The following is a 7500-nucleotide window of genomic DNA, read 5'->3' as shown; positions in this document are numbered from 1 at the left end:
ATTCAGAGTCGCCAAAATAAACGGTGGACGCACGGAGATCCGCACGCCACCGATTGGTTTTGATCTAATAAAAGCGTCCCTTCCATCACTGGTCGGGACTCTGTTTTGCATGTATTAGCTCTAGAATTACCACAGTTATCCAAGTAAATGTGGGTACAATCTAATGAACCATAACTGATTTAATGAGCCATTCGCGGTTTCACCTTAATTCGGCATGCACTGAGACATGCATGGCTTAATCTTTGAGACAAGCATATGACTACTGGCAGGATCAACCAGGGAGCTTCGTGTGTGCGATCGCGGTTACTCGCGGTGGAGCAACGCGAAAGACAACGCTACGCTGCTACGGACACTCCGCGAGGAAGAGCCGTGCGCGTTTCGTGTGTCGTTAATGCCGCCGGAACTTTTCGAGCCGGTCGACGGACACGCTTTTCGTATTTATATATACCTTAACGGTATGAAAGATCAAATTTTGTTCTCATTCACCCATAACAGCGGCTTGTAAGGCCGCTTAGCCCTGACGCTAGACCGATCCGATCTGAGACGTCGTGGAGCACTGTTCGTTCAACGGTGCCAGCGGTGAGAACACCGAGGCACCGGTTGAAAATTATTTCGCTACGGCGTACAAGTAAGCGGGAACGGCGACATCGTCAAAGATCTCGCCGAAACCGACACTCTCGTATCCGTGGAGTTGATGTTCGGTAAGCGCAACGATACGTCCGCACGCTTGCTCGGAAGCGAGGGACGATCGCGCGTCCAACACGTAAGTGCGCGCCACATATGAGCCATTCGGTCTCTCGACACCGACTCGTGGCAATGCTGTGTCTTATAGTACCGAACCGGGCGGCCGGGCGGTCGGCGACGCACGGTCTAACGCACGGCGGTATATGGGCGAAACCTGCGAAATTTCGACGCCTCGAGGACTTAGCCGCTGCGTCGTACGTAGTTATTTACGCAAAAGTCCTCGAGCCTCGTGTTGCTTTCGGCAAGTAGTTACCCACGGACAGCTCGAACGGCAAAGTACTCGAGCTCCGTATCGTTTCGGCTCGGATTTACCAACGCCTTCGATTTTCGACTTTGGTGTCGAAACGATCGCCGAGAGCCCGGCGCACATTTGGCCGAATGTCGGCAACACGCCCGAACGATCTCAAAAAGAGAACCAAAGTTCTCGTAGTAAGCGCGAGGCTAAATTCTCTCAAAAAGCGTTCTAGTGCGAACGACACTTTTGTACGCACCGCAGTGCTTCGTCGAGCTCGGTTATACATACGCCGTAACGCTACGGTACGACCAGACCTAGAGCTCGCATGCATCGTGTTGTGCACGAGTCGCCGCAGCGACAACACCTCTTACAGTACCGAACCGAGCGGCCGGGCGGTCGGCGACGCACGGTCTAACGCACGGCGGTATATGGGCGCCGGCGGTGAAATTTCGACGCCGCGCGGACTTAGCCGCTGCGGCGCACGGTAGTTACCTCCGCGTCAAAGATCTCGAGCTCCGTGTTGTTTTACGGCTCGGAGGTACGTACGGACCGCACGAACGGCAGAGTCCTCGAGATACAAAATTTCTTCGTCAAGTATTCACCAATTCCTTCGCTATCCGGCCTCGAAACGATCGCCGAGAGCTTGGCGCACAATTGGCCGAATGTCGGCAAGACGCCCGAACGCTCTCGAAAAAGAGAACCGAAATTCTCGCACTAAGCGCAGTGCAAAACACTTTAAAATCTCTCTCGAGCGAAAGACACTTTCGTACGCACCGCAGTGCTTCGCCGAGCTCGGTTATACATACGCCGTAACGCTACGGTACGACCAGACCGAGAGCTCGCATGCATCGTGTTGTGCACGAGTCGCCTCAGCGACGACACCTCTTACAGTACCGAACCGAGCGGCCGGGCGGTCGGCGACGCACGGTCTAACGCACGGCGGTATATGGGCGCCGGCGGTGAAATTTCGACGCCGCGCGGACTTAGACGCTGCGGCGCACGGTAGTTACCTCCGCGTCAAAGATCTCGAGCTCCGTGTTGTTTTACGGCTGGAGGTACGTACGGACCGCACGAACGGCAGAGTCCTCGAGATACAAAATTTCTTCGTCAAGTATTCACCAATTCCTTCGCTATCCGGCCTCGAAACGATCGCCGAGAGCTTGGCGCACATTTGGCCGAATGTCGGCAAGACGCCCGAAAGATCTCAAAAAGAGAACCAAAGTTCTCGTAGTAAGCGCGAAGCTAAATTCTCTCAAAAAGCGTTCTAGTGCGAACGACACTTTTGTACGCACCGCAGTGCTTCGCCGAGCTCGGTTATACATACGCCGTAACGCTACGGTACGACCAGACCGAGAGCTCGCATGCACCGTGTTGTGCACGAGTCGCCGCAGCGACGACACCTCTTACAGTACCGAACCGAGCGGCCGGGCGGTCGGCGACGCACGGTCTAACGCACGGCGGTATATGGGCGCCGGCGGTGAAATTTCGACGCCGCGCGGACTTAGGCGCTGCGGCGCACGGTAGTTACCTCCGCGTCAAAGATCTCGAGCTCCGTGTTGTTTTACGGCTCGGAGGTACGTACGGACCGCACGAACGGCAGAGTCCTCGAGATATAAAATTTCTTCGTCACGTATTCACCAATTCCTTCGCTATCCGGCCTCGAAACGATCGCCGAGAGCTTGGCGCACATTTGGCCGAATGTCGGCAAGACGCCCGAAAGATCTCAAAAAGAGAACCAAAGTTCTCGTAGTAAGCGCGAAGCTAAATTCTCTCAAAAGCGTTCTAGTGCGAACGACACTTTTGTACGCACCGCAGTGCTTCGCCGAGCTCGGTTATACATACGCCGTAACGCTACGGTACGACCAGACCGAGAGCTCGCATGCACCGTGTTGCACGAGTCGCCGCAGCGACGACACCTTTACAGTACCGAACCGAGCGGCCGGGCGGTCGGCGACGCACGGTCTAACGCACGGCGGTATATGGGCGCCGGCGGTGAAATTTCGACGCCGCGCGGACTTAGCCGCAGGGAAGTCCGCGAGCCTCGTGTTGCTTTTACCACGTAGTTACTTCCGAGCGGTCCGACCGTCAAAGTTCGCGAGCCTCGTGTTGCTTTTGGAACGTAGTTACTTCCGAGCGGCTTGATCGGCAAAGTACGCGAGCCCGTGTTGCTTTTACCACGTAGTTACTTCCGAGCGGTCCGACCGTCAAAGTCCGCGAGCTCGGTTGCTTTCGGCTCGAGCTCGCGGTCCTAGCGCAAAGTACGCGAGCCTCGTTGCTTTCGGGTCGGAGTTACTTCCGCGCGGTCCGATCGGCAAAGTACGCGAGCCTCGTGTTGCTTTCGGCTTGAGTTACTTCCGCGCGTCCTAGCGGTAAAGTACGCGAGCCTCGTGTTGCTTTCGGCTCGGAGTTACTTCCGCGCGGTCCTAGCGGCAAAGAGCGCGAGCCTCGTGTTGCTTTCGGCTCGGAGTTACTTCCGCGCGGTCCGATCGGCAAAGTACGCGAGCCTCGTGTTGCTTTCGGCTCGGAGTTACTTCCGCGGTCCTAGCGGCAAAGCACGAGCCTCGTGTTGCTTTCGGCTCGGAGTTCGCGCGGTCCTAGCGGCAAAGTACGCGAGCCTCGTGTTGCTTTCGGCTCGGAGTTACCCGCGCGGTCCTAGCGACAAAGTACGCGAGCCTCGTGTTGCTTTCGGCTCGGAGTTACTTCCGCGCGGTCCGATCGGCAAAGTACGCGAGCCTCGTGTTGCTTTCGGCTCGACACTTCCGAGCGGTCCGACCGTCAAAGTCCGCGAGCCGGTGCTTTCGCTACTTCCGCGCGGTCCTAGCGGCAGTACGCGAGCCTCGTGTTGCTTTCGGGTCGGAGTTATCGCGCTCACCGGTAGGACGTCCCACATCACGCCAGTTAAACACCGCGAGCGGTGAACCGACGGTGTGCGACACAGATTCAACTACGAGCCTTTTAACCGCAACAACTTTAATATACGCTATTGGAGCTGGAATTACCGCGGCTGCTGGCACCAGACTTGCCCTCCAATGGATCCTCGTTAAAGGATTTAAAGTGTACTCATTCCGATTACGGGGCCTCGGATGAGTCCCGTATCGTTATTTTCGTCACTACCTCCCCGTGCCGGGAGTGGGTAATTTGCGCGCCTGCTGCCTTCCTGATGGACGTTTCCTCAGGCTCCCTCTCCGGAATCGAACCCTGATTCCCCGTTACCTGTTACAACCATGGTAGCAGAACCTACCATCGACAGTTGATAAGGCAGACATTTGAAAGATGCGTCGCCGGTGCTAGGACCGTACGATCAGCACAAAGTTATTCAGAGTCGCCAAAATAAACGGTGGACGCACGGAGATCCGCACGCCACCGATTGGTTTTGATCTAATAAAAGCGTCCCTTCCATCACTGGTCGGGACTCTGTTTTGCATGTATTAGCTCTAGAATTACCACAGTTATCCAAGTAAATGTGGGTACAATCTAATGAACCATAACTGATTTAATGAGCCATTCGCGGTTTCACCTTAATTCGGCATGCACTGAGACATGCATGGCTTAATCTTTGAGACAAGCATATGACTACTGGCAGGATCAACCAGGGAGCTTCGTGTGTGTGATCGCGGTTACTCGCGGTGGAGCAACGCGAAAGACAACGCTACGCTGCTACGGACACTCCGCGAGGAAGAGCCGTGCGCGTTTCGTGCGTCGTTAATGCCGCCGGAACTTTTCGAGCCGGTCGACGGACACGCTTTTCGTATTTATATATACCTTAACGGTATGAAAGATCAAATTTTGTTCTCATTCACCCATAACAGCGGCTTGTGGCGTCGCTTAGCCCCTGACGCTAGACCGATCCGATCTGAGACGTCGTGGAGCACGTTCAACGGTGCCAGCGGTGAGAACACCGAGGCACCGGTTGAAAATTATTTCGCTACGGCGTACAAGTAAGCGGGAACGGCGACATCGTCAAAGATCTCGCCGAAACCGACACACTCGTATCCGTGGAGTTGATGTTCGGTAAGCGCAACGATACGTCCGCACGCTTGCTCGGAAGCGAGGGACGATCGCGCGTCCAACACGTAAGTGCGCGCCACATATGAGCCATTCGGTCTCTCGACACCGACTCGTGGCAATGCTGTGTCTTATAGTACCGAACCGGGCGGCCGGGCGGTCGGCGACGCACGGTCTAACGCACGGCGGTATATGGGCGAAACCTGCGAAATTTCGACGCCTCGAGGACTTAGCCGCTGCGTCGTACGTAGTTATTTACGCAAAAGTCCTCGAGCCTCGTGTTGCTTTCGGCAAGTAGTTATCCACGGACAGCTCGAACGGCAAAGTACTCGAGCTCCGTATCGTTTCGGCTCGGATTTACCAACGCCTTCGATTTTCGACTTTGGTGTCGAAACGATCGCCGAGAGCCCGGCGCACATTTGGCCGAATGTCGGCAACACGCCCGAACGATCTCAAAAAGAGAACCAAAGTTCTCGTAGTAAGCGCGAGGCTAAATTCTTCAAAAGCGTTCTAGTGCGAACGACACTTTGTACGCACCGCAGTGCTTCGTCGAGCTCGGTTATACATACGCCGTAACGCTACGGTACGACCAGACCGAGAGCTCGCATGCATCGTGTTGTGCACGAGTCGCCGCAGCGACAACACCTCTTACAGTACCGAACCGAGCGGCCGGGCGGTCGGCGACGCACGGTCTAACGCACGGCGGTATATGGGCGCCGGCGGTGAAATTTCGACGCCGCGCGGACTTAGCCGCTGCGGCGCACGGTAGTTACCTCCGCGTCAAAGATCTCGAGCTCCGTGTTGTTTTACGGCTCGGAGGTACGTACGGACCGCACGAACGGCAGAGTCCTCGAGATACAAAATTTCTTCGTCAAGTATTCACCAATTCCTTCGCTATCCGGCCTCGAAACGATCGCCGAGAGCTTGGCGCACAATTGGCCGAATGTCGGCAAGACGCCCGAACGCTCTCGAAAAAGAGAACCGAAATTCTCGCACTCAGCGCAGTGCAAAACACTTTAAAAATCTCTCTCGAGCGAAAGACACTTTCGTACGCACCGCAGTGCTTCGCCGAGCTCGGTTATACATACGCCGTAACGCTACGGTACGACCAGACCGAGAGCTCGCATGCATCGTGTTGTGCACGAGTCGCCGCAGCGACGACACCTCTTACAGTACCGAACCGAGCGGCCGGGCGGTCGGCGACGCACGGTCTAACGCACGGCGGTATATGGGCGCCGGCGGTGAAATTTCGACGCCGCGCGGACTTAGCCGCTGCGGCGCACGGTAGTTACCTCCGCGTCAAAGATCTCGAGCTCCGTGTTGTTTTACGGCTCGGAGGTACGTACGGACCGCACGAACGGCAGAGTCCTCGAGATACAAAATTTCTTCGTCACGTATTCACCAATTCCTTCGCTATCCGGCCTCGAAACGATCGCCGAGAGCTTGGCGCACATTTGGCCGAATGTCGGCAAGACGCCCGAAAGATCTCAAAAGAGAACCAAAGTTCTCGTAGTAAGCGCGAAGCTAAATTCTCTCAAAAGCGTTCTAGTGCGAACGACACTTTTGTACGCACCGCAGTGCTTCGCCGAGCTCGGTTATACATACGCCGTAACGCTACGGTACGACCAGACCGAGAGCTCGCATGCACCGTGTTGTGCACGAGTCGCCGCAGCGACGACACCTCTTACAGTACCGAACCGAGCGGCCGGGCGGTCGGCGACGCACGGTCTAACGCACGGCGGTATATGGGCGCCGGCGGTGAAATTTCGACGCCGCGCGGACTTAGCCGCTGCGGCGCACGGTAGTTACCTCCGCGTCAAAGATCTCGAGCTCCGTGTTGTTTTACGGCTCGGAGGTACGTACGGACCGCACGAACGGCAGAGTCCTCGAGATACAAAATTTCTTCGTCACGTATTCACCAATTCCTTCGCTATCCGGCCTCGAAACGATCGCCGAGAGCTTGGCGCACATTTGGCCGAATGTCGGCAAGACGCCCGAAAGATCTCAAAAAGAGAACCAAAGTTCTCGTAGTAAGCGCGAAGCTAAATTTTCTCAAAAAGCGTTCTAGTGCGAACGACACTTTTGTACGCACCGCAGTGCTTCGCCGAGCTCGGTTATACATACGCCGTAACGCTACGGTACGACCAGACCGAGAGCTCGCATGCACCGTGTTGTGCACGAGTCGCCGCAGCGACGACACCTCTTACAGTACCGAACCGAGCGGCCGGGCGGTCGGCGACGCACGGTCTAACGCACGGCGGTATATGGGCGCCGGCGGTGAAATTTCGACGCCGCGCGGACTTAGCCGCAGCGAAGTCCGCGAGCCTCGTGTTGCTTTTACCACGTAGTTACTTCCGAGCGGTCCGACCGTCAAAGTTCGCGAGCCTCGTGTTGCTTTTGGAACGTAGTTACTTCCGAGCGGTTTGATCGGCAAAGTACGCGAGCCTCGTGTTGCTTTTACCACGTAGTTACTTCCGAGCGGTCCGACCGTCAAAGTCCGCGAGCCTCGTGTTGCT

General features: G+C 56.1%; 1 non-coding gene across 1 annotated transcript in view; it reads right to left on the bottom strand.

Moving 5' to 3' along the window:
- LOC139112956 (small subunit ribosomal RNA) overlaps nucleotides 1–282 on the bottom strand; it is a 1919-nt gene extending 1637 nt beyond the window's left edge. The window contains exon 1 of the ribosomal RNA XR_011547551.1: nucleotides 1–282. This exon is cut by the window's left edge and continues 1637 nt beyond it. This is a non-coding gene — a ribosomal RNA (small subunit ribosomal RNA).
- Between the last annotated feature and the right edge of the window lie 7218 nt (nucleotides 283–7500).

This window comes from Cardiocondyla obscurior, unplaced genomic scaffold (assembly GCF_019399895.1).
Source record: "Cardiocondyla obscurior isolate alpha-2009 unplaced genomic scaffold, Cobs3.1 scaffold73_0_88197, whole genome shotgun sequence".
In the NCBI taxonomy this organism is placed as follows: domain Eukaryota; kingdom Metazoa; phylum Arthropoda; class Insecta; order Hymenoptera; family Formicidae; genus Cardiocondyla; species Cardiocondyla obscurior.
This window is presented reverse-complemented; position numbering and strand designations above follow the sequence as displayed.